General features: G+C 47.7%; 1 long non-coding RNA gene across 1 annotated transcript in view; it reads left to right on the top strand.

Annotated features, from left to right (window-relative positions):
- LOC308184893 overlaps positions 1–4,463 on the top strand; it is a 470,974-nt gene extending 466,511 nt beyond the window's left edge. Inside the window, exon 2 of the long non-coding RNA XR_013943011.1 lies at positions 559–4,463. This is a non-coding gene — a long non-coding RNA (uncharacterized lncRNA). The remainder of the gene's footprint in view (positions 1–558) is intronic.
- Positions 4,464–23,736: the final 19,273 nt, after the last annotated feature.

Here is a 23,736-nt window from a genome sequence, read left to right as displayed (position 1 = left end):
GTGGCATGTAGTATTTAACAGAGCTGTTTGATGCTGAATGAGCAGGGAAAGAGGATGTAGGAATGCTAATAGTTCCGCCTCAACCCGAGGCTGAGATCTCTAAATGACGGGTGTGAGCCCTCTGGGGCAGAGGGACCGTGATGGGTCCGAGAGAGTTGTCATGGAAGCAGAAAAGCAGCTAACTCTTGAAACAACCTGAGTTCAGGTGTGAGCTCAGGTTGCCAATGGGACCGCTCAGGGAACTGTCAACGATTGCATTCCCCTGACCGACCCCCCCCACTGAGACCCTAATCACCCCGGAAATACCAAAATCTGGTTAAACCGGGAATTGAGAATCTGTCCCAACAAGGTCCAAAAGAAACTCCTATGGAATTTTTGAATTTTTGGACCAACTTTGAAATGCAACGAAGAGAAAAAAAACTAAAATAAACAGACAAAAATTTGGACCCGGCTTCAGAAAACAAACAGAGGCAATTGGCTAGCCTCTTTCTAGGGCAATCGGCCCCTGATATCAGAAAGAAATTGTCTTAGGCTGCAGGACAAACTTACAACAGTCAGGAATGACGGGGACCTGGGGCATCTACCCTAGCAGGTCCACCAGTTGAAATAAAGCTAGGAAACAAAGACAGAGGCTTGAGTTTTTGTTGGTTACGGGAGCTTCTTTCTCTGTGTTAATTAGTCAGTAAATGTAATAGGAGCAACTGACCAACAGGAAAAGGCGTTTTTTTTGCAATGCTTGAAATTTAAATTGGGAAAAATGATTGGAATTACAAACTGAGAAAAACAGTCAAGTTTGGTTCATGGTACTAGATTTAAAGGGTGCCTTTTTCTGCCTGCCCGTGGCAACTGAAAGCCAGAAACTCTTTGCCTTTGAATGGGAAAATCCTAATAGGGGACGGAAAACTCAGCTTACTTGGACAGTGTTACCACAGGGGTTCAAGAATAGCCCCACCATATTCGGGAAACAACTAGCCTGTGATCTTGAAGCTTGAAAGTCCCCTTCGGGAAAAGGGGACACTGTTGCAATATGAAGAAGAAAAGGAATGTGTATAATGGACTATTAGTTTACTAATTTTTTTTCGGCACTAATACTGTGAACCCAGCCTCTTTCCTTAGTAACAGAGTTTCCAGATTACCCATTCATGATTGCATCAAGACCATGGACACTGTATACTCCAGCTAACCAGACCTAAAGGATACACCCCTAGAAGATGCAGAGGATTGGTATACAGATGGCAGCAGCTTCGTCCGCCATGGACTTCGCCTCACAGGATATGCGGTAACAAACATCAGCCCAAAAGGTGGATATCATCGCCTTGATAAGAGCTTTTGAGCTGGCAAACATTTGGACAGATTTGAAATATGCCTTTGGTGTGGTGCATGCACACAGGGCAATTTGGAAGGAGAGAGAGGACTTTTATCTTCCTCAATTAAACATGCAGAAGAGATACTGAAATTACTCCAAGCAGTATACCTGCCTACTAAAGTTGACATTAAAGGACATCAACTAGGGGATACTGATATTGAAGAGGGAAATAGATTGGCTGATGCAGGAGCCAAAGGGGTGGCAGAACGGGCCCCTGAGAGTCAAATTTTGGCACTAGTACCAAGAACAGAAAATCAGGCATTAACAAAAGCTTCAGAAAATGAAGTATAATATTATGTAAATGGGAAATGTTACCTGCAGGTTTAATGTAAATAAATGATGGGAGAATTGTGATATCATATTAAATTGAACGGTAATTGTAGAACATAATAAAGCATGCTGAGGAGCTGAAGTAGTATAAGAGTTTTTAAATAGAAAATGGATAGGGCCTAATTTGTATACCATTGTTAGACAGGTATAAAAGTAATCAAGCTCCAAACAGTGGCAAATTATTTTTTTGAACTCCCAAGAAAAGGGGGGTATCAGTATTTATCGGTATTAACTGACACCTTTTCAGGATGGCCAGAAGCATTCCCAACTAGAACAGCCAAGGCTCGGGAGGTAATTAAGATACAAGAAATAATACCACATTTTGGAGTTCCAGCAACTATATCCTCTGACAGGGGACCACACTTTATCTCAAGAGTGGTACAAGAAATTAGCTGCCATTTGGGTACAGACTGGCAACTTCATATCGCCCTCAGTCGAGTGGCCAAGTAGAAAAATGAACCACTTAATCAAACAGCAAATTGTGAAACTGGGACAAGATGCAAATTTGGTCTGGCCTCAGTCTCTTCCTTTAGCCCTGTTGCGTATACCAAGGGCAAAGGAAGGGTTAAGCCCCTTTGAAATCTTATATGGACGACCCTATGGAATACAAAGAGGGATATCCATGCAAGCTGGGGATGAAATTATGACCTCCTATATGGTGGCCTTAGGTAAACAGCTCGATGAAATTGGACAGCATGTGAGTGGGACTTGGGGTAGAGGGTTAGATGGACCAGTGCACAATATACAACCTGGAGATTATGTGTATGTAAAGTCTCTTGCAGAGAAGACCTTGAAACCACAGCGGGAAGGACTGTTCCAGGTCACAGCGACAAGAATCAAGGAGCAGAATGTCTGGATCTATCACAACAGTGTGAAAAATGCACCCAAGACCCCATGGAAGGTTACTCAGGTGCAACCTGGAAGGTTACATTTCTCACAGTCTTAATGGTATCATTGGTCAAGGAAACTGAACAGTGGGTGCACAATACCTATGTGAAACTCACCCAGGCAGTTAGTGATAGTTTCAACCTTTCTGACTGTTGGGTGTGCACAGTGCTGCCTAAAGGCAACCTAGAATTCCCCGTATGGGGCATACCCAGTATGAATTAGATATTGACCTTTGCGTACCTAAGAAATGGAACATGTCCATTTGGCAAGGATGATCGTGAACATCTAGGGGAGAGATTTGAACTACTCCCACACGAAAGTGTTAACGTATACACGAGATGCCACTTAGTTATTTAGCCCAGGAACCTGACAACTGTAGTATGGCAGAATCTTACTAAAATTAGAGATTATGGTGTAGGTGTCACAGTATGTGCTGATAAAAAGGATACGAACTCAGGATCTCACGGCCTCAATTCTCTCATGCAAATTTGCAAGCTACAAAAAGGATTCTATTGGCTATGTGGAGATGGGCGTGCTAGGAAAAGCTTACCCTTAAATTGGAAGGGTCATTGTATCAGGGGCTATCTTAGCCCTCGAGGGGGTATATTCCGAATAACCCCCTCATGATGAGACCCACGGGATTCCATAGTTTTGTAAGGTGGTTGATTCCATCCCTGGGAATAAGTGAAATAGAAAAAGCTATAATATCTCAGCCACATTAGAAATTATTGAAAATACCACAGCTGATGTTCTTTCGGCATTACAGGAAGAAATTTCCTCCCTACACAAAGTAGTACTTCAGAATAGGATGGGATTAGATATGCTTTTAGCCAAGGAGGGAGGACTGTGTACAGTCATAAACCAAACTTGCTGTGTACATGTTAACAAACAAAAACAGATTGAGACTGACCTGGAGAAGATTTGGGAAAGGAATAAAATTTTGCATGCAGTAGCTCAGGATGACACGTCCTGGGGATTTACAGACTTGGTAGAAAAATTGACTTCCTGGTTGCCAAACCCAACCTGGCTGAAACAGTTGTTTATCACAGTAATCGTGGTCGTGATTTTGTTCATGGTTCTTTGTGTAGTGATCCGATGTACCTTATGGTGTTTTAAGAGTACGGGAAACTCCTACAGCAAGTGGAAAAAGAACCAACTCAGATGGAAACTGGAGTCTAACAGATACTTTGAAGGAGTGTTAGATAGAGAAACACTATATTGAACCTAGAAATAGTAAAAGAATTTACTAACTTTTTAGAAAAGGGGGGACTGAGAAAGGGAGTTAGGAGAATATAATAATTTACTAACTTTTAGAGAATTTACTAACTTTTTAGAAAAGGGGAGACTGAGAGAGGGAGTTAGGGGAATCTTATCAAGTAGAGATAGAGTGCTGACGGCATGAAACTAGGACTAACTATGGTGCTTGTGCAAATTAATTAAAGCAAGAAGCCTTGGGCCCCTTTACCAAGGTCAGTCTCTTAATAAGGGTGTGAGCCTATCTTAAGAAACTGGTAGAAACTGCTCCTGTGGATGGACAAGACCCAAGAAGCAACTGAGTCTGCGCAGAGACAAGAGGTCAACTAGCGGTGATGAGGAAGAGTCATCAATCTTCATCCCCACGATCCCCGACGACCACCACCAGAATACACTGCGCAAGCGCAGATGGGAGGAGTTTATGGAAATGACTCCTTGGAACTAATTTTAATACGAAGCGGGGACAGGTTATGAGTATGTATAGGCGTACTGTGAAACTTCATGCATATGTAACTCTTTACTGCATATAACCAAGGCAAGTTGCCGCGTCAGGTGCGCACGACTTTGGCGGGACTACCCCCCGTGCCGCCCAGCGCTGAATAAACATACCTACTTTACAATCTTACTGATTGTGGAGTCTGTTTTCCGCAAATCACTGCCAACGCAGTTTCATTCAGCAGCAGCATTTTGACTCGCGTTGGCCAATCTGGGAGGTGGGGAGGGCTCAGCCACCTGCCGAAGGCTCCACCTGAGGGTGTGAGGCTCAGCACTGCCTTCACAGCTTCTCAACCCAATGCAGGCTTAGCTAAGAGGCAACTGGGATGCCAAGAGAGATGGAAATCGTCAATTAAAAATAAAACAAGAAAAGCCCCCCACACAATTGAAACCTTCCAGCTGCACTCCCGCTCGGGAGCAGAGTCTCAGAGTGAAAACCAACTTCGGAGGCAGGTACTGGGGGGCTCAGCCTGTCCCTTTGGAGATCCCTTCGGGGATCCCCGCAGCTTCATCCCACTCTTCTCCCTCCCTTTGAGGCAGGAAACCCCGAGGGGTGTGCGGGGTGGCACCACCGGGAGCCCGGCTCCGCTACCGCGGGCACCCGCCCACTTCCACCCCACTCACCTCGCACGCACAGCAGCGACATGGCGGCGGCCCTCCCCTGCAGCCGCGCCTCAGCTGCGGCCCCGCCAGCCGCCCCCGGCTCTCCTCACGCCGCCCCGCAGCCGCAGGTCGGCCAGGCGACGAGGAGGAGGACGAAGAGGAGAAAGAGAAACAGGGGAGGAGCGCAGGAGGAGCCGGACCGTCGAGCCCCGCCGAGGGGAAGCAGTGGCCGGGGCAGGGAGGCAGCGGCCGGGGCGGGGAGGGCAGGGCGGGAGCTCCCCGCAGACATCCCGACATGGCCGACAAGGGGCGCCGCCGCGGCGTCTCCTCGGGCAGCACCTGAGGGCAGGGAGGGCCGAGCCTCCTCCTTACGGTGCTTTGCCTCTGTTATTTTTATTTTTCTGACTGTTGTTTTACTCCTGCGCTTCTTTGAGCCTGGTTCTCGTAGTTTTATCTGGTGGCCTCTGTTATAAAGGACTGAGTCCCAAATAGGACTGCAATCAAAGTTTACAATTTATTAAACGAATAGAGGCAAGCAAACAGCGCTGGGTGCGCCGGGAGTCTCTGCTCCACCAAGACGCACACCCCTTACATAAGACGGCTGATTTTTATGCTCCTAGGCTAATACATATTCATTACTACTTCTAGAAGAGGCAGGGTTATTATAATTGGTTTCCCGAATCCGAAGTCCTCCCAGGTGCGCCTGCTTATCAGTCTCTGTTAGTCTCTCGGGGGTCGCTCGGGCTGAAGGCTCATGGTCTTCCTCCTTATTTGGTAGTCTCTTGGCCGGCTGTCAGAAGCCACTGCACGTCCCGTGCAGAGTCAGCAGTTTTTCTCTAAAAAATCCCTTTGTTCTCTTATCGCCTAAACCCGGGGCCTCAATGTTAACCCTTCAAATCCCTTAGTGACACGAATTGCTGGACCATTCCTTACAATTCCTCACCTTCTTTTTAATATCATCAATTCGTGTCTCTTCTTCAGCCTTTGTTAGTAACAATTGGATTTCATCAGTCAATTCTCGGGGTGTCCATTTCTTAAGCATCATTATCGACACATCACCTTTTCTCTCCCAAAGTCATCACAAATTGGGTGCTATTTATTATTCGCAATACCAACAACGTAAAGCAAGGTATCATACAAGGTATAAACAATAATGTCATTACACCACATAGAAATAAAAATAGCATCCTTTTAACCCATGGTCCACCGGGCAACCACGAAAATAAATCCCAATCCATACCCTTCCAGCAGGCTCAGGCGAGGATCTCAGTGAAGTAGTAATTTATTCGTGATTATGCAGAGCAGGCTGCCCAGGTAGGCATCCAGATGGACCTTGAATATCTCCAGAGAGGGAGACTCCACAACCTCCCTGGGCAGCCTGTTCCAGTGCTCCATCACTCTCACCGTGAAGTTCTTTCGCATGTTGGTATGGAACTTCCTGTGCTCCATCTTGTGGCCATTACCCCTTGTCCTGTCCCCACAAACCACTGAGAAGAGGTTGGCCAAATCCCTCTGTCTCCCACACTTAAGGTATTTGTAAACACTGATGAGATCCCCTCTCAGTCTTCTTTTCTCCAGGCTGAACAGACCCAGGTCTCGCAGCCTTTCCTCATAGGGAAGATGCTCCAGGCCCCGTATCATCTTTGTGGCCCTCCGCTGGACTCTTTCCAGGAGATCCCTGTCTTTTTTGTACCGGGGAGCCCAGAACTGGACACAGTACTCCAGGTGAGGCCTGACCAGGGCAGAGTAGAGGGGGAGGATCACCTCCCTTGACCTGCTGGCCACGCTCCTTTTAATGCACGCCAGGATCCCATTGGCCCTCTTGGCCATGAGGGCACACTGCTGGCTCATGGTCAACCTGTCGTCCACCAGGACCCCCAGGTCCCTCTCCTCAGAGCTCCTCTCCAGCAGGTCATCCCCCAGCCTGTACTGGTACATCCGGTTGTTCCTTCCCAGGTGCAGGACTCTACACTTGCTCTTGTTAAACCTCATTTGGTTACTTCCTGCTCAGCTCTCCAGGCGGTCCAGGTCTCGCTGAATGGCAGCACAGCCTTCTGGCGTGTCAGCCACTCCTCCCAGCTTTGTGTCATCGGCGTACTTGCTGAGGGCAGACACTATTCCCTCATGAAGGTCGTCGATGAAGATGTTGAACAAGACCGGACCCAGCACCGACCCCTGGGGAACACCGCTAGTCACAGGGCTGCAGCCGGACTCTGCGCCGCCGATCACCACCCTCTGAGCTCAGCCAGTCAGCCAGTTCTCAGCCCACCTTACTGTCCACTCCTCTATCCCACACTTTCTCAGCTTTGCTATCAGGATGTCATGGGAGACAGTATCAAAAGCCTTGCTAAAGTCAAGGTAGATGACATCCACTGCTCTCCCCCCATCTACCCAGCTGGTGATGCCATCAGAGAAGGCAACGAGGTTGGTCGAGCACGACTTCCCCTTGGTGAATCCATGCTGACTACTCCTCATAACCTTCTTCTCTTCCAATTGCTTGGAGATGGCATCCAGAACAAGCTGTTCCAACACCTTTCCAGGGACAGAGGTGAGACTGACTGGCCTATTTGGTGCTTTGTGTTAAGGATAGCACCAGGGATGGCTCTGGACAGGGGTCAACTGGTGCAGGCATCTGCGGGAGAGCAGCACCATGTCCATGTCAGATGCAGGAAGGCGTCCTTCTCTAGGTCTCTCATGCCCCAGCCTCTCCTGCTGTGCTGGTGCTGATGCGTGCCAGGGCTGCCCAGCACCGTGCGGTGACCTTGGGGCCGTGCTGAGGGTGCGAGCTGCAATAGTACACGGCGAACATCCCCTCGATGTCATCTTCGTAGTGTGGCGATGGTGGAGGCCATGCAGAAATGCTCCCACTGGGTCCAGGGGATTCCTGCTCACTTGGATTTTGGCTGAGCCCCATCCATGGGGCTTGGTGACGGCTGGTGGCTGGGAGGGATGCTCCCCTGTGGTGTGTGAATGGGGTCCCGGGGGGGCTGCCGGGCAGGGGCTGAGGTCCATGGGTCCAGCTGGAAGCTGAGGCCTTGGGGTACCTCCCGGCCCTTTGTTGTCACTGGAAATTCCTTCCCACGCCGTGCTGGGTTGGAGGATGCTGCCGTTGGCACCAGGTGGCAGTCCAGCCCAGCCTATTTTTAGTAGGGAGCTGCCCGAAGCCGTGGAGGAGAAGCTCGGAGCCTTTCAGAGCAAGGAGGAGCAGTGCAGAAAGGGGGAAAGGAGGCAGAACAGCCATGGGGAGCGATGGGCTCTTCCCTGCCCTCCACGGGTAGCAGGGACAGGCAGGGGGCTGCGACAGCCAGCCTGCGGCGGGGGTGCTGGGGTGCTTCCCACCCTGACCAGCCGTGCACCTCCAGCAAAGGGATGGAGAGAAGCGTTTTCACAAAGTCACAGTGTTGTGAGGGTTCTCGTTCTTTGGTATCCGGTCTCACCTCTTGGGGTTCACCATATTCCCGTGTGGAATAATTCACTGGATCTTCCTGGTGGTGCTCGGCTCAGCCTGGGATTTACCGATGTCCACAGAGCAGCCGAAGCTGCTGGCTGTGCCCTTGTTGCTGGACTGATGCCATCCTGATGCTCTCCCCTCCCCTTCTTCAGTTTGCTCATCTCTAGCAGATACACATGAGAATGCTGCTGATGTGTTAGTCCTTGTTACTGGCCTGCACCAACCACCATTTCCTTTGGATTTAAAAGTAAATCTCATGCTGAGCATGCTTACCCCTCATTCTGCTGCAGTAATCTGAGTTTTGACTTCCTAAATCCAGGCACTGGGCAATCCCAACCCTTCCCATCAAAACAGACCCTATTTTTCAGGCACTGTACCTTTGTCTTAAAACCAAATCTTTGGGGTAGGGTCTGCTCCACTGTTTTTGGAGAAAAGCCTCACTGAGCAGTTCATCTTATCCTCTCTGCATCTTAAGCACATCTGCATCTATAGAGCAAACAAGGTCAGAAGGAGCCCACGGAGCAGAGAAGCAGATTTGAAGGAGGGGATGCACTAACTGCTGCCACTAATGGGTTTAGATCTTGCTGAAAATCACAACTTCAAAGTGCACAGATGTGCAAACACACCCAGACATGTGTGGGGATACCCAAGAAGAAACCACTGTCGCTGAGCCCCTTCAGCTCCTGGTGCATGGCTCTGCCCCGCCTCCCGCCAGACCTTGATTTCAGTGAACCCACTCAGTCCTTGTCCTGGTTTCAGCTAGGACAGAGTTAATTTTCCTCCTAGTAGCTGGTAGGGTTCTGTGTTTGGGATTTAGGATGAGAGGAGTGCTGATATCACACTGATGTTTAATTGTTGCAGAGCAGTGCTTACACTAAGCCAAGGACTTTTCAGCTTCTCGCTCTGTCCTGCCAGCGAGCAGGCTGGGGGTGCAGCAGGAGCTGGGAGGGGACAGACCCAGGACAGCTGACCCAAACTGGCCAAAGGGGTATTCCATACCATCTGACGTCATGCTAAACAATATATAGGGGTGGCTAGCGGGGTGGGGGGGGCCGGCTGCTCGAGGATAGGCTGGGCATCGGTCAGCGGGTGGTGAGCAATTGCACTGTGCATCACTTGTTTGTACACATTATTATTAGTACTACTATTATTATTATTATTATTATTATTATTTTCCTTTCTTTCCTGTCTTATTAAACTGTCTTTATCTCAACCCACAGGTTTTCATTTCTTTCTAATTCTCTCCCCCATCCCAGAGAGGGAGGGGGGAGGGTGAGCGAATGGCTGTGTGGTGCTTAGCTGCCGGCCGGGTTAAACCACAACAATCCTTCACCAGGCTCTCAGGAGGACTGAGGATTAAACATCACAAAAATCCCTGCCAGCTGCCTGTGTGGGGCTCCCAGGTGAGTCTCACCAGCTTTGGAGCACTAGCAAAGGAGAGCAGTGCCATGGGGGAGACAGGCCCCTCGCCTGTGGCCTTTGCATGGCACCAGTGGAGGATGCTGCAGCAATGCTGCCAGTGAGCAGTGCATGGAAAGTAATCTGGGGCTCCCCAGAGCACTTTCTAGCTCAGAGGGCTGCCTTTCACACTTAGATCTGCATGGCAAAGCCCTGTGAGCAGAGCTGGTTTGATTTCAGTTCAGAGGGGAAAACACACATCCCCCAAATGACCTAGTACTGATAAACATCACCTGATGATGCAGTTTATGTCATTGAGTCCCTTGGCCACCATACCCATGCTGTGGAGGCAAAAGGGCACTGTTGTTGGCACAGCCAGGGTAGGTTTAATCAGCAAAGCTCACTGGTGTGAAAGCCCAAGGGACGGGTCAGGCAGAGACCATGACAATCTCCTCCTGGGTGCCAGTGGCTGCATGAGGGTGTGAGGCACTTGGCTGCTTTTGGGGTAGCTGTCCCCAGGCTGTGCAACCTAAACATGCTCCATATGAGAGAGGTAGTTAGGAGAATCTTAGCAAATAGAGATAGAGGGCTGACAGTATCAAACTAGTGGATGCTGCTTAATGTCTTTGCTAACTATTGTGCATTGTGCAAATTAACTAAAGCAAGAAGCCTTGGGCCCCTTACCAAGGTTAGTCCCTTGATAAGAATGTGAGCCTATTGTGGGGAAGGAATTCGCAGGTGGCTTCACGCTGTTTCACAAGTCCCTGAATTAGAGATAATGAGGAAACAAGCGGTAGAAACAAAAACTTGAGCAAGGTCGAGATAAAGTAAATTGGCTGCAGTGTTAAAGATGAGCTTTGGGCAGTGGCCAATTGCTGGCTGGCTCGAGGCGCATGTCTGAGGGTCTCTAACCCATTGTATGACAGATTTGGGTGCGTGGACAGCTCATGGGGCTACGGGGAAAGTATATGTAGTGGTGAAAAATGGCAATAAAGGTCTCCTGTTCAAGAGCCATCAGGAGTCCGTGTCTTTCATCCCTTCAGATGGTGACCCCGACATGACTGGGAAGAGAGCAGCGCTGAGAGAAGCATCCAGAGGGACCCCAGCCAAACGACTCAAGCTGGTGGCGGGACCGTGGCTTTAATCCCGGGACATCACCTCAGGAAGCAGGTGAGCGGCTGTGGCATTAACTATGGGAGCCAATCTATCAGCCGAGGAGGAGGCGATAGCTGTTACTGACTCAACTCCTGGTAAAAAGAGGAATGAAACATGACCCACATAAAGTGAAACTATTGCCGAAGTTCTTACAAAGAATGGGGCCCTGTCGACAGTTTCAGCGGTGTTTGATTAAAAAAACTTGGGAGAATGCTGGGACAACTATATGGGACTCTGCCTCGAGTGGAGATACAACAGCTGCTGAGGTGATGACGACCTGGCGCTTAGCAACTGAGACACTGAGATCATGGCAAGCGGAAAAAAGGGTACAGACAGCGGCCGCTCAGGCTACGCAGGTGGGTGAAATAAAAAGCGGTGACTGTGTACCGCCAGAGAAAGCAAACCTGATAGACTTGGGAATAGAGGCGGAGACAATACCCCAACCCATGGCGGCCATCAGCGCTGCCATCGCCACCCTCCCGCCCCGCTGTCAGCTCCAGGCACCCGTCGCCGGTTGCTGCATTTCTCAGGTTTGAGTGCCCGCACGCACGCACCGGGCGCTGCCATGTTCCGCCTGCTGCTGTGCCTGGGCCCGCCGCCCGCCTCCGCTGCTGCCCCCCCCCGGGCCGGCCTCCCCTCAGCCTGCCAGCCCCTCTGCTGGCGCTGTGGGTGGATCCTTTGAAAAGACAGCCACAGATCTCAGCGGTGAAAGCGAGAAACGCAATAAATCCCAGAAGCTGAAAAAAGTTTTCAAAGAATGTGGTGCTGTAGGGGTTTCATTCCACGCTGGAATTTCATCAGTATCTCTAGGAATCTTCTACCTGGCTGTGTCAAGTGGTGTGAATATGACTGCAGTTCTCTTCAGACTTGGTTTCAGTGAATCATAGAATCACAGAATCATCTAGGTTGGAAGAGACCTCCAAGATCACCTACTCCAACCTCTGACCTAACACTAACAAGTCCTCCACTAAACCATAAATCGTTGCAATCTAAAAGGGCTGCTGGTACAGGCACATTTCTGTTGGCATATGCTATTCACAAATTGTTTGCTCCAGTACGACTCAGCATTACTATAGTTTCTGTGCCATTTATTGTCTGATACTGCCGGAAGATTGTTTTCTTCAAACCTCCTACCCCAAATCCGTGATAACTTCTTACGGTTTTTACTCGCCCAACGTGGGGCTCAAGGAATTTGAGATAAGGATGATAGTCGAGAAAAGTAACGGGCAAAACATGGGCTGGATGTTTTTATGAACATAAAAGTTGTGAAGAATTCAAGAAAGTTGTAATTGTAAGGAATATGTTTCATATTAGTGTGGTGAAGGGACAAGGGGTGGGGTGTGTGTAAATTGTCCACCTCGTCGGTGTTGTGATGACGTTATGTTTATTTTGGTGTGGGGAATTCTTTTTCTTTTTGATGTAAGTGAAGTTTGTGAAGATTGTGATGATTGTAAAGTAAGAGTATATTGTAATTATACTTAAATATGCTTTTCACAGAGGGGAGGGGAGGAATGTAGCGGGTTTATGTGGCAAAGTTTTGGTAGCAGGGGGCCACACGGGTGGCTTTTGTAAGAAGAAGCTAGAAGCTGCCCCATGTTAGGTAAGGGCCCCGCTGCTGACCAGAGACAAACCAATAAGCGATGTTGTTTGTGCCTCTGTGAGAGCATATTTAAGACAGGAAAACAAAAAAAACAAAAAACAAAAAAAGAGAGAGAGAAAAAAAAACACTGCGCTTCACAGCAGCTGGGAGAGTGAGAGGAGTGAGGAACAGCCTTGCAGGTGCCAAGGTCAGTGAAGAAGGAGGGGGAGAAGTGCTCCAGGCACCGGAGCAGAAGTCCCCTGCGGCCTGTGGTGAGGACCATGGTGAAGCAGGCTGTCCCCCTGCAGCCCATGGAGTACCACGGTGGAGCAGGGTTCCGTGCTGCAGCCCCGCTGCCACGGTTACCACCATGGACACCCTCTCAGCAAGAACCAGAGGGAGTGCTGGAGTGGATGTCTCCACAAAAATAGACGCCACCTTGTGCGGTACTCACATTCATAAAATTCCATTGAACATCAAAGGACCAATTGGGAATGACTGTAGTGTATTGCTGCTAGGATGCTTTGACCGGATTGTTTGTTTTGCCGGGGATAATTCATGCTGACTATAATGGACAAATCCAAGCTATGGCTTGGACACCATCTTCACCATTGTCAATACCAAAGGGAACTAGAATTGCTCAACTGATTCTTTTCCGAGCAGTAGTCTGCAGGAGTTGGTTCAAGAACAACTCCAACAAGGACATATTGTTCCGACAAACAGCCCATGGAATTCATCAGTGTTTGTCATCAAGAAGAAGAGCGGGAAATGGAGATTACTGCATGATTTGCGACGAATCAATGCAGTGATGTATAAGATGATGTATAAGAAATGTTTGTTCATTATTTTTCATGGCTATATTAAGAAGGGAACAAAAGGAGTTACTCAAGCGGCGGTAAAAACCTTGAGACATTCTGCCTGTTGATGTCTCGGACATAAGATTGAGAGAACTTTGTGTAAACAGTACAATTGCCAACCCAATAACCCACTGCCCTATCTTAAGAAAAACTAACATGACCAAATAAGGAGGAGAAACACCACATACCAAGCAGAGGAAGACTACTGCCTTCATTCGCGCGACCACCAGAGGGACAGAGACGATCCCCTAGCAACAATCGACGCAGCCTCAGTACTAGGAAGGGGCTACGTAACCCCGGAAGAACCTGATGATAAAAGGGGACTGCGAAAGGGGGAGGGCGCGCCGTTTGGAGGAGCATGGACTCCCCGGCCGCCCAGCGCTGTTTTGCTTGCTGATCGCTTACTCAATAAACTAATCGACTTACTATAAATTCTTTCTGGCTAAAGAGTAATTTATAACAAATTTGGTGCCGTGACTCAGATGAAGGCAATTTGATCAGGAAACCTATCGAAGGGGGCGCCCCGCCGATTTCGGCGGCCTTCGCCGGGACTATTCCTGTTCAGGCCCTCTACCGACGAACCCTAAATTTCGGGCAGCAAGGAAATAAAGCCGGCAAAACCCCTAGGTAATCTTTGTGCACGAAGGCCGAACGAAGACCCACGGGGTGGGTAAGTATAGGCCGGTGATCCGTTCGGTTGGGGTTGGTGATCCCGGAGTGCGTCTGTGTGAGACGTCCAATTGAGGACGAAGTGAGTGCGGACCCCTCAGTAGTGAGGTTCCCACATCCCGCGAGGGACTGGGCCACGACAAGGGGGAAGCAGCTGTGTGTGTGTGTGAAGGCGCTCCGGAAGATGGGACAGAAGAAGAGTAAGCCTTCTGGTCCCATGGGAGGGGTAATGCCTAGTGCTAGGTTGCCCCCTATTCCCCCAGATAGTCCGCTGGGGTTAATGATTAAGAATTGGAGTGATTCCCCTTCTAGGCGGGGAAAGGATAAAGTAAAAATGATTCATTATTGTGTTGAAGTTTGGGGAGGTAAGCAAATTCGAGGCGACTGTCTTTATTGGCCCATATTTGGGTCGTTTGAAGACTGGGTTTGCCAAGCCTTAAATGTATGTAAATGCAAAGGAACCTTTTTGTTTAGAGGAGAGCGAATATGCAAGCCTTTGGATTGGCTCGGAGAATCGAGTTAATCTGTACCCTTTAAAAGAAAAAGGAGGGGCAAAATTACAAATTGTGGAGCCAAAATTACAATTTGTGGAGCAAGAGGTAAAGTACCTGGGTCACCAGTTAAGTAAGGGGACTAAGAAGTTCAGACAGAATCAGTGGAATATTGGCTTTAGCGTCCCCGCGAACTAAAAGGCAGGTATGGCAACTGTTAGGGTTGACCGGATACTGTAGACAATGGATAGAGGATTATAGTGGAAAGGTAAAATTTCTCTATGAAAAACTGACTAGAGACAGGTTGCTGAAATGGACTCGGGAAGATGAGGAACGATTGAACAAGTTAAAGGAGGAACTAGCACGCCCCCATGTGTTAAGCTTACCAAATTTAAGGAGGCCGTTTTTTTTTTTTTGTTAGTTTGTGAACAGCGCAGAAGGCACAGCATACGGAGTGCTGGCCCAAGAATGGGCAGGGAGTAAAAAACCTGTGGCCTATTTGTCTAAATTATTGGATCCGGTTAGCCGGGGTTGGCCAAACTGTTTGCAGGTAGTGGTAGCTGCTGCCTTGTTAGTGGAAGAAGCACAGAAGATCACTTTTGGGGGGGAAATCAAAGTAATATCTCTACACAATATACGCGGGGTACTGCAACAGAAGGCAGAGAAATGGATCACTGATGCCAGATTATTAAAATATGAAGGAATTTTGATTTCCTCTCCAAAATTAACATTAGAAACAACCTCCCTACAGAACCCTGCTCAATTTCTTTATGGGGAACCAAATGAGTCCTTAGGACATGATTGCCTCCGAAACATAGAAGAGCAAATGAAATTGAGACCTGATCTAGAGGAGGTGGAATTACCCATCGGTGAACAGATATATGTGGATGGTTCCTCGAGAGTAGTCGAGGGAAAGCGAAAATCAGGATACGCGTTAGTAAACGGGAAAACATTTGGGATAGTGGAATCTGGACCTTTGAGCCCTAGCTGGTCTGCCCAAGCTTGCGAGCTATATGCCATATTGCGGGCCCTAAAATTGTTGAAAAATAAAAGCGGTACAATATATATAGATTCAAAATATGCTTATGGGGTAGTACATACATTTGGCAAAATATGGGAAGAAAGGGGGCTCATCAATTCACAAGGAAAGGGTTTAATACATCAGGAATTGATTACCCAGGTTTTACAAGCTATCAGAGAGCCCAAAGAAATTGCCATAGTACATATAAAAGGGCATCAAAAAGGCCTCACCCCTCAGGTTAGGGGTAATAATCTAGCAGATCAGGAGGCAAAAAGGGCAGCATTAATAAGAATTATAAGAATGAGGGAAGATTGCCCAGACTGTGGGAAATACTTAATACTTATACTTAATACTTAATATAATAATTAATAATATAATAATTAATATATAATAATATATAATAATACTTAATATAATACTTAAGAGATAGGGTTCTAATTAAGACATGGAAGGAAACATCTTTAACACCACGGTGGGAAGGCCCCTATGTTGTTTTACTTACCACAGAGACAGCTATCCGGACGGCTGAGAAGGGGTGGACGCATGCCAGTCGCGTGAAAGGACCGATCCAGAAAAGCGAATGGGAAGCGGTCACAGGCCCTGATGACTTAAAGCTTACGTTGAAACGAACTCGATAAGTATGGTTTAACTGTCTATGTATCGTAAAAAGGGGGAGAGGGGACCCTGTGTGATCGGAGAAAGGTCGCGGTTACCCGAGAAACTCCCCTGAAGAACACTGCTGCTGCCGAGAAGAACCTGCACCTTGTAGTTCGCTGCAACCGAACTGACAAGCGAGGCAGAGAGTGAAACGGTGGGGAATTACGTGGCCAGGTAAAGAACTTCGGAAAATGGGCCCTAGCCATTTTTTTTTGCGATACATAGTAATGGGTACGATTGTTTTCACTGTTCCTGGGTCTGCGCACCCTCACAAACCTTTTAAATGGAGCCTGATTAGATGGGAAGATCACCATGTTGTTCAGCAGATGACTACTGCTGGGGGACTGATAGGGGAGGCATCATCTATATAAAGAAGGAAGAGACAAAGAGTCCCCAACGGGTGGGACCAAATCAGGAACTGTCGGGGAGTGTTTTGAGGATTCAGCCTACACAAGCTTTTAGAATGCTAACTCCTAATAGCCCTAAACCACTGGAGGTTGCTAATAAATCAGTAAACCCGGAGTACGGGATTAGAAATGAAGGGGTGACCGGGAATAACATATGGAGAATCATGAATGCTAGTTATCAGTTGTTGAATCAAACAAATCCAGACGTGCCTAGACCTTGCTGGTTATGTCTTGATATAAGGCCCCCATATTACGACGCCATTGGGGATCTGGGAGAGACCACCCGTTCAAACAAAACCGATCCCCCACAATGCAATTGGGGAAGAGATGTAGGAATAACATTAACGGAAGTAACTGGGAATGGCAGGTGCGTAGGCACGGTCCCTGGTGAGAAGTTCCATCTATGCAATATTACAGAAAATGTTACACAATTAGACAAAGAAAAATGATTAATACCAGCAGATAACACTAGATGGGTCTGTTCATCGACGGGTGTTACTCCTTGCTTATCACTCAAACTCTTTAATGTGTCTAAAGATTTCTGTATACAGGTAATAATTGTACCAAGAATTCTGTACCATTCTGAAGAGTGCTGAGTATATGCAGACCACACTGGAGTAGTGAGGGATACAATGATGAAACTCAGAGAAGGATTGGAAAAGAGGAAACGAGAGAATGAAGCCAGGCAGAATTGGTACGAATCTTGGTTTAATTATTCACCTTGGCTTACAACTTTGCTGTCAACAATAGCAGGACCATTGTTGTTATTAGTGTTAGGGCTAACCTTTGGACCATGTATTTTTAACCAAGTAATCACGATTGTAAAAAGCCGTTTAGAGGCAGTGCATTTGATGCTTATCCGTGCTAAATATGAGCCTGTAACTACGGATGAGGATGCAGAAACTTTAATGCTCAGTAGTCAGGCATACCAGGAATTAATGAACAAAATAACTAACTAAAAGAAAAAGGAGGGATTGTGATGTATAAGAAATGTTTGTTCATTGTTTTTCATGGCTATATTAAGAAGGGAACAAAAGGAGCTGCTCAAGTGGTGGTACAAACCTTGAGACATCCTGCCTGTTGATGTCTCGGATATACGGTTGAGAGAACTTTGTGTAAACAGTACAATTGCCAACCCGATAACCCACTGCCCTATCTTAAGAAAAGCTAACATGACCAAATAAGGAGGAGAAACACCACATACTAAGCAGAGGAAGACTACTGCCTTCATTCGCGCGACCACCAGAGGGACAGAGACGACCCCCTAGCAACAATCGACGCAGCCTCAGTACTAGAAAGGGGCTACGTAACCCCGGAAGAACCTGATGATAAAAGGGGACTGCGAAAGGGGGAGGGCGTGCTGTTTGGAGGAGCATGGACTCCCCGGCCGCCCAGCGCTGTTTTGCTTGCTGATCGCTTACTCAATAAACTAATCGACTTACTATAAATTCTTTCTGGCTAAAGAGTAATTTATAACAGAGGACATGGGCTCCTTGCAGCCAGAAAACAAAAAACAAAAAAAAAAACAAACAAAAAAAAACAAACAAAAAAAGAGAAAAAAAAAGAGAAAAAACAAAAAGAAAAAGAAAAGAAGGAAAAAAAGAGAAAGGAAAAAAAGAAAAAAACAAAAAACAGTAACTTTGAATATCGTATCGGACTTGCAATAAGCTGTAGCTGTCGCTCAGTGCATTGAGAGGGCACATTTGAGACATGTCCCAAAGGAAAACTTGTTTCTAAAATTTAAAGAGCTGTTATTTTTGGTAGAGCAGCGAGTGCACCTGTATTGTATTATTCACATGAAGAGCCACACCATGTTACCTGGTATTTTTGCAGAGGGTAACGCACGCGCTGACCAGCTAACTAATATGACCCTGACTGCCCCGGTGCCTAAGGTGCTGGAGCAAGCACAGTTATCCCATGCCTTTTTCCATCAATCCGCCAAAGTCTTGGCGAAATAATTCGCTATGTCAATCACTGATGCCAAATTGATTTCCAAACATGTCCTGACTGTCAACAACATGTTTCGACCCCGTCTTTACTGGTAAACCATAGAGGTCTACAGTCCCTACAGTTATGGCAGACCTACGTAACGCATATTCCAGAATTTGGTCGCTTGAAAAATGTTCACGTATCGGTAGATACTTTCTCTCATGCTATTTGGGCGACAACTGCGGCAGGTGAAACTAGCCGCCATGTTCAGGCTCACTTCCGTGTTGCTTTCGCAGTGCTAGGCATCCCAAAGGAAATAAAAACCGACAATGGCCCCGCCTACGGTAGTCACTCCCTTCAAACCTTTTTTCGAACTTGGTGTATTTGACACATCACAGGAATTCCTCATTCCCCCACGGGTCAAGCCATTGTAGAGCGCACATATCGCACTTTGAAAACACTGCTAAATAAACAAAAAGGGGGAGACACCCAGGAAACACCACAGAACAGGTTGGGAAAAGCACTTTATGTAATCAATCACCTATCATTACCCTTTCCTCACAAAGAGGTACCGCCCATAGTAAAACATTACAAAAATATGAATTCCACGCTGTCACAGGTGCCACAGTCAGAGCAGGCCTTAGTAATGGTAAAATATTTAAACACAGGTCTTTGGGAGGGACCCCAGCCTCTAATAACTTGGGGTCGAGGGTATGCTTGTGTCTCCACAGGTCACGGACCAAGATGGGTACCAGCAAGGGGAGTAAGGCTGTGGTTGGCCTCCTCCTCACAATCGCCGCTGTCATCGGTTATTGCCAGCCCTGGGTCTCCATCCAACCACGCCGCAACATCTGGGTCACCCTCGCCAACATGACAGGACAAGAAGCGATGTGCCTGTCCTGGGCTAGTGCTAACGACCCGTTTACGACATGTCTGGTGGGAAACCCGGAAGATAACAAAGACTGGACTGTCTACTTAACGCAAGCGCCCCTAGAGCCACAGGAATTAGATATCCTGGGATGTGTAACAGCAACAAGCATGTGTAAGGTTCAATTACATGGGCAAAATCCAAACCATGAATCGTCAACACCACACTCGCTCCTTATTGCAATGCATCTCTTTGGTGTAATTATACAAAACTATAATAGCATCCTTCCTTGCGCCAGGAGCCGCTCTGCTCGGCTGTGGGATCGACTGTGGAACGGACTCCCCTAGGTGCACCCCGAGCATTTTCCTCGGAGGGGTCTCCACTCTCAGCCGCTCACCACGGGAGTAGACAAGGACCTCCTGAAGCTGCAGACAAATTATTTTAAGTGATATTTTCTTGTGGTATGAATGAGAAGTGCAAGAGGCCTCTTTGCGTGATTGTGTGATTGTGCTGTGTGAATGAGACGCAGCATCACTGCGAAGCAACATCCCTAGCGCTTAGTGGCTTGTTGACTGATGTAGATTCTAGTAGGCACGCTACTTTACAATCGTAATTCTGCTTGTGATTTTTCACTCTGTTGCTTGCTTATTGCAGTGTCTGCGGTGCTTAGAAAAATCTATAGAAAGCGTTTGGTTGGTTGAAAATAAAAAAGGGGGAATTGTGGGGAAGGAATTCGCAGGTGGCTTTGTGCTGTTTCACACGTCCCTGAATGTCCCTGAATTAGAGATAATGAGGAAACAAGCGGTAGAAACAAAAACTTGAGCAAGGTCGAGATAAAGTAAATTGGCTACAGTGTTAAAGATGAGCTTTGGGCAGTGGCCAATTGCTGGCTGGCTCGAGGCGCGTGTCTGAGGGTCTCTAACCCATTGTATGACAGGTTCAGGCGCGTGGACAGCACATGGGGCTACGGGGAAAGTATATGTAGTGGTGAAAAATGGCAATAAAGGTCTCCTGTTCAAGAGCCATCAGGAGTCCATGTCTTTCATCCCTTCAAGCCTATCTCAAGAAACTGGTAGAAACTGGTCCTGCGGATGGACAAGAGCCAAGGAGCAACTGAGTCTGTGCAAAGACAAGAGGTCAACTAGCGGTGATGAGGAAGAGTCATTAACCTTCATCCCCACGACCCCCGACGACCACCACCAGAATACACTGCGCAAGCGCAGATGGGAGGAGTTTATGGAAGTGACTTCTTGAATTAATTTTAATATGAAGTGGGGACAGGTTATGAGTATGTATAGGCGTATTGTGAAACTTCATGCATATGTAACTCTTTATTGCATATAACCAAGGCAAGTTGCTGCGTCGCGTGCGCACGACTTTGGTGGGACTACCCCCCGTGCTGCCCAGCACTGAATAAACATACCTACTTTACAGTCTTACTGATTGTGGAGCCCGTTTTCTGCAAGTCACATAGGCTTGAGCTACTTACAGCAGCTGGCATCTCTCCCAACAGGGCTGGCTCAGGAGCCACCACTTCACCTCTACCGGTGTATTGTGGCAAGGTTTTAGTACTGGGGGTTTGCAGGGGAGGTCTCTGTGAGAAGAGGCGGCAGCTGGAATAAACACTCAGGGAGCACGGGGATCCTTGTACCTCTAATATGCGTGCTGCTCTGCAGCCAGGCATCCACTCTGCTGCTAAGTGGGTGAGGGAAGGAAAGAGGATAACGTTCATGAATTAAAGTTGCAGCCCTTTCCTCCTCCATTACTAATCCCCGTTCAGATTTAATCAGGCAAAGAGTGTATTTCAGTCACTGCGGCCTGAGTTACTGCAGCAGCTCCCCGTTCCCGAGAGGCTGCGCTCCAGCGGCTGCTGTGCAAGCTCACAGCAAAAAGGCAAATCCAGCAACCTGAGACCCGGCAGCAGGTAGAGACAATGCTAAGGGGCACCAGGGGAAAATGAAAAGAAGTTGGCCAGCGCCGTGCGGATCTCAGCATGCTGGCTGAGCTAAGCAGGCAGCTCACGTCTGGGGAGAGTTGCAAGATGGGTGTGGAGGGGGGGTGGAGACTGTGGAGATAAAGATGAGCAGAGTGAAGAGCAGAGAGAGATGGATGACAAATGCAGCAGCTTCATGTGCTTTCTCTTTAGGACTGTCAGCCTTGTTCAAGCATTGGGTTGGGAAAAAGGCCTTTGCTACAGTGCAGAATGGCTCTGATGGGGGCTATGATGAGACTCCTGCTTATGAGGGAGAGGAGAAAGATCAGAGGTGTTACACTGAAAGGTTAATTTGGGACAAAGAAAGCTGGGTCTGGGGCACAGAGGCAGATCTGTGTGTCCCCAGCATGGAGCTGTGTGAAGTGGTGCTCCTGTTCAGAGATAAAGAATTGGATTAATCACATCCAATGTTCTCCTTCCCCTTAGCTAAGGATCCCAGGCTCCCTTTACAGTCAGTGGAGAGAAATAGGTACTTTCAGGGCACCTAACTTAGTTTGAAAATGTATTGGAGGGTGAAGGCAACTGTTCCTGAGAGGTGTTTCCACTGATTTTGTAGAAGACCGGGAAGAGCTCAGAGACACCCATGCTGCCGACACCTGCATTTGCCCTGCTGAATCCTGACCCAGAGAGGATCTCACAGAAAGCTGAGGGGATGCCTGCTGCGAAGGACACCAAGGGAACAACCAGAGAGGGCACAGGACACAGAACTGAAGGAAAACATGGTCAATGTCCCAGTGGTGACAAATCAGGGAGAACAAAACACCTGTTCACCCTCTAACTGTGCATTGGGACAGCAAGAGTACCAAGAAGGCGATAGAAAATGTTCTCAGGAGCTTCACAGGGAAGTGGGGCACTTGTGTAGGTTTGCACAAATGCAGTGTCAAGAAAAAGCGCCTCCTGCTTTGCTTCATGGACAAGGCACTGGTACATCCCACCTCTGCAAAACAGCTAGGTGGCTATACGAGCATACAAAAATGTAGAAATTATGAGGCTGAGAGCATTCAGTACTGATGGCAAGGAAGAAGGTGCACGGATGAGTTTTGAGCAAACCCTGAGTGCAAAGAGAAAGTTTCTTTGGCTCGGTTTGCTTCTGCGAGATTGCTGCCTGCTCCCAGCTGCGCTCTCTGCTCTGCTTTTGGCCAGAGACTCCAGTGTGCATCACTACCCCATTTTCCTGCTGTTGGGAAAGGCTGATGGTCGAACATACACCTAAACACCAGGAAAGCTCTGCTCTTTCTTCTAGGAAGCTGAGATAGGGTAGAGATCCTGGCTCCTCTATCCCTACATGCAGATATAATTAGCACTAAGACTTACTACCTAAGGAGCGTTGATGCTACCTGCACAGCAGCCTGAAGTTAGAGACTTTGCTCTGTGCAAATTCACCCTGTCAGCACTAAACTGATGAGGCCACAGGGAGAAACTTTCCCTAAATAGCACCCAAACTGGGCAGCTTTGTGATAAACCCTCAGATTGCAAGCAACCCCCGAGAAACACATTAGGTTTGAGCTTTGGCTCTGGGGCTTTCAACACCAAGGCACATCCTGCAGAGAAAGGATGCGCTTTATTGCTGCTGGATGCTGCTGTAGCAGATGCTTGCACACAGAAGCAGCACTTAGGCTGCTTGGTAGTATCATGGGAGACTTCTACAGAAACTTGGCTGCCTTATAGGAAGGTGGATTCAGATAGGGATGTTTTCTTCTATGTTGTTTCTGCTTTGCACATGGGGCCCTGGTGCCAGAAAATCTGACTTTTTGTTGCCAGTCAAGCTTGCTGTGGATGCTGCAGGCTGTAACCAGCCTGTGGATGCGTCAGCCAAGGCTTGTTTTTCAAGTGGCTTGTGAATGTGGAAGACAGCATCGGTGCCACCAGTTGGGAACAAGAGGTGATAGTTAGCTGAATGAGAGCTGCTGGCCAGAGAGGAATTGCTGGGTAGGGCAACAGGCAGATGATGGATGAAAGATCCTGAGATGGAAGGAAAACACTGGGTATCTTTGCGAGCAATCAGCAGCTTTGTTTGTGTGTACACAAATATCACATGGAGTATAAACAGCCAGCAATTAAGGATCAAAACACAGGAAAAAATTATGGCATCTACCTAAAATTTCCTGCATTTCAGATGCTGACTTTTTCTAAACTTGTGCAGTTGCCAGTACTCAACATTTTTCCAGGCAGAATTTTCCATGTTAATGCATGTAACTCTGAACATGAAGCGAACAGCATCTGGAAGCAAACAACTTGTAATAAGTGTCGTTAAGAATTTCAATCTGTAAACCACAAAATGATCCCCAGCACATCTAAGTGGCTCTGCCAATTTGTTTCTTCCCC

The sequence above is a fragment of the Anser brachyrhynchus genome (assembly GCF_964034855.1).
Source record: "Anser brachyrhynchus genome assembly, chromosome: W".
NCBI classification, from domain to species: domain Eukaryota; kingdom Metazoa; phylum Chordata; class Aves; order Anseriformes; family Anatidae; genus Anser; species Anser brachyrhynchus.
The sequence above is the reverse complement of the archived record's forward strand: the minus strand, read 5'-3'. Positions and strand labels throughout refer to the sequence as shown.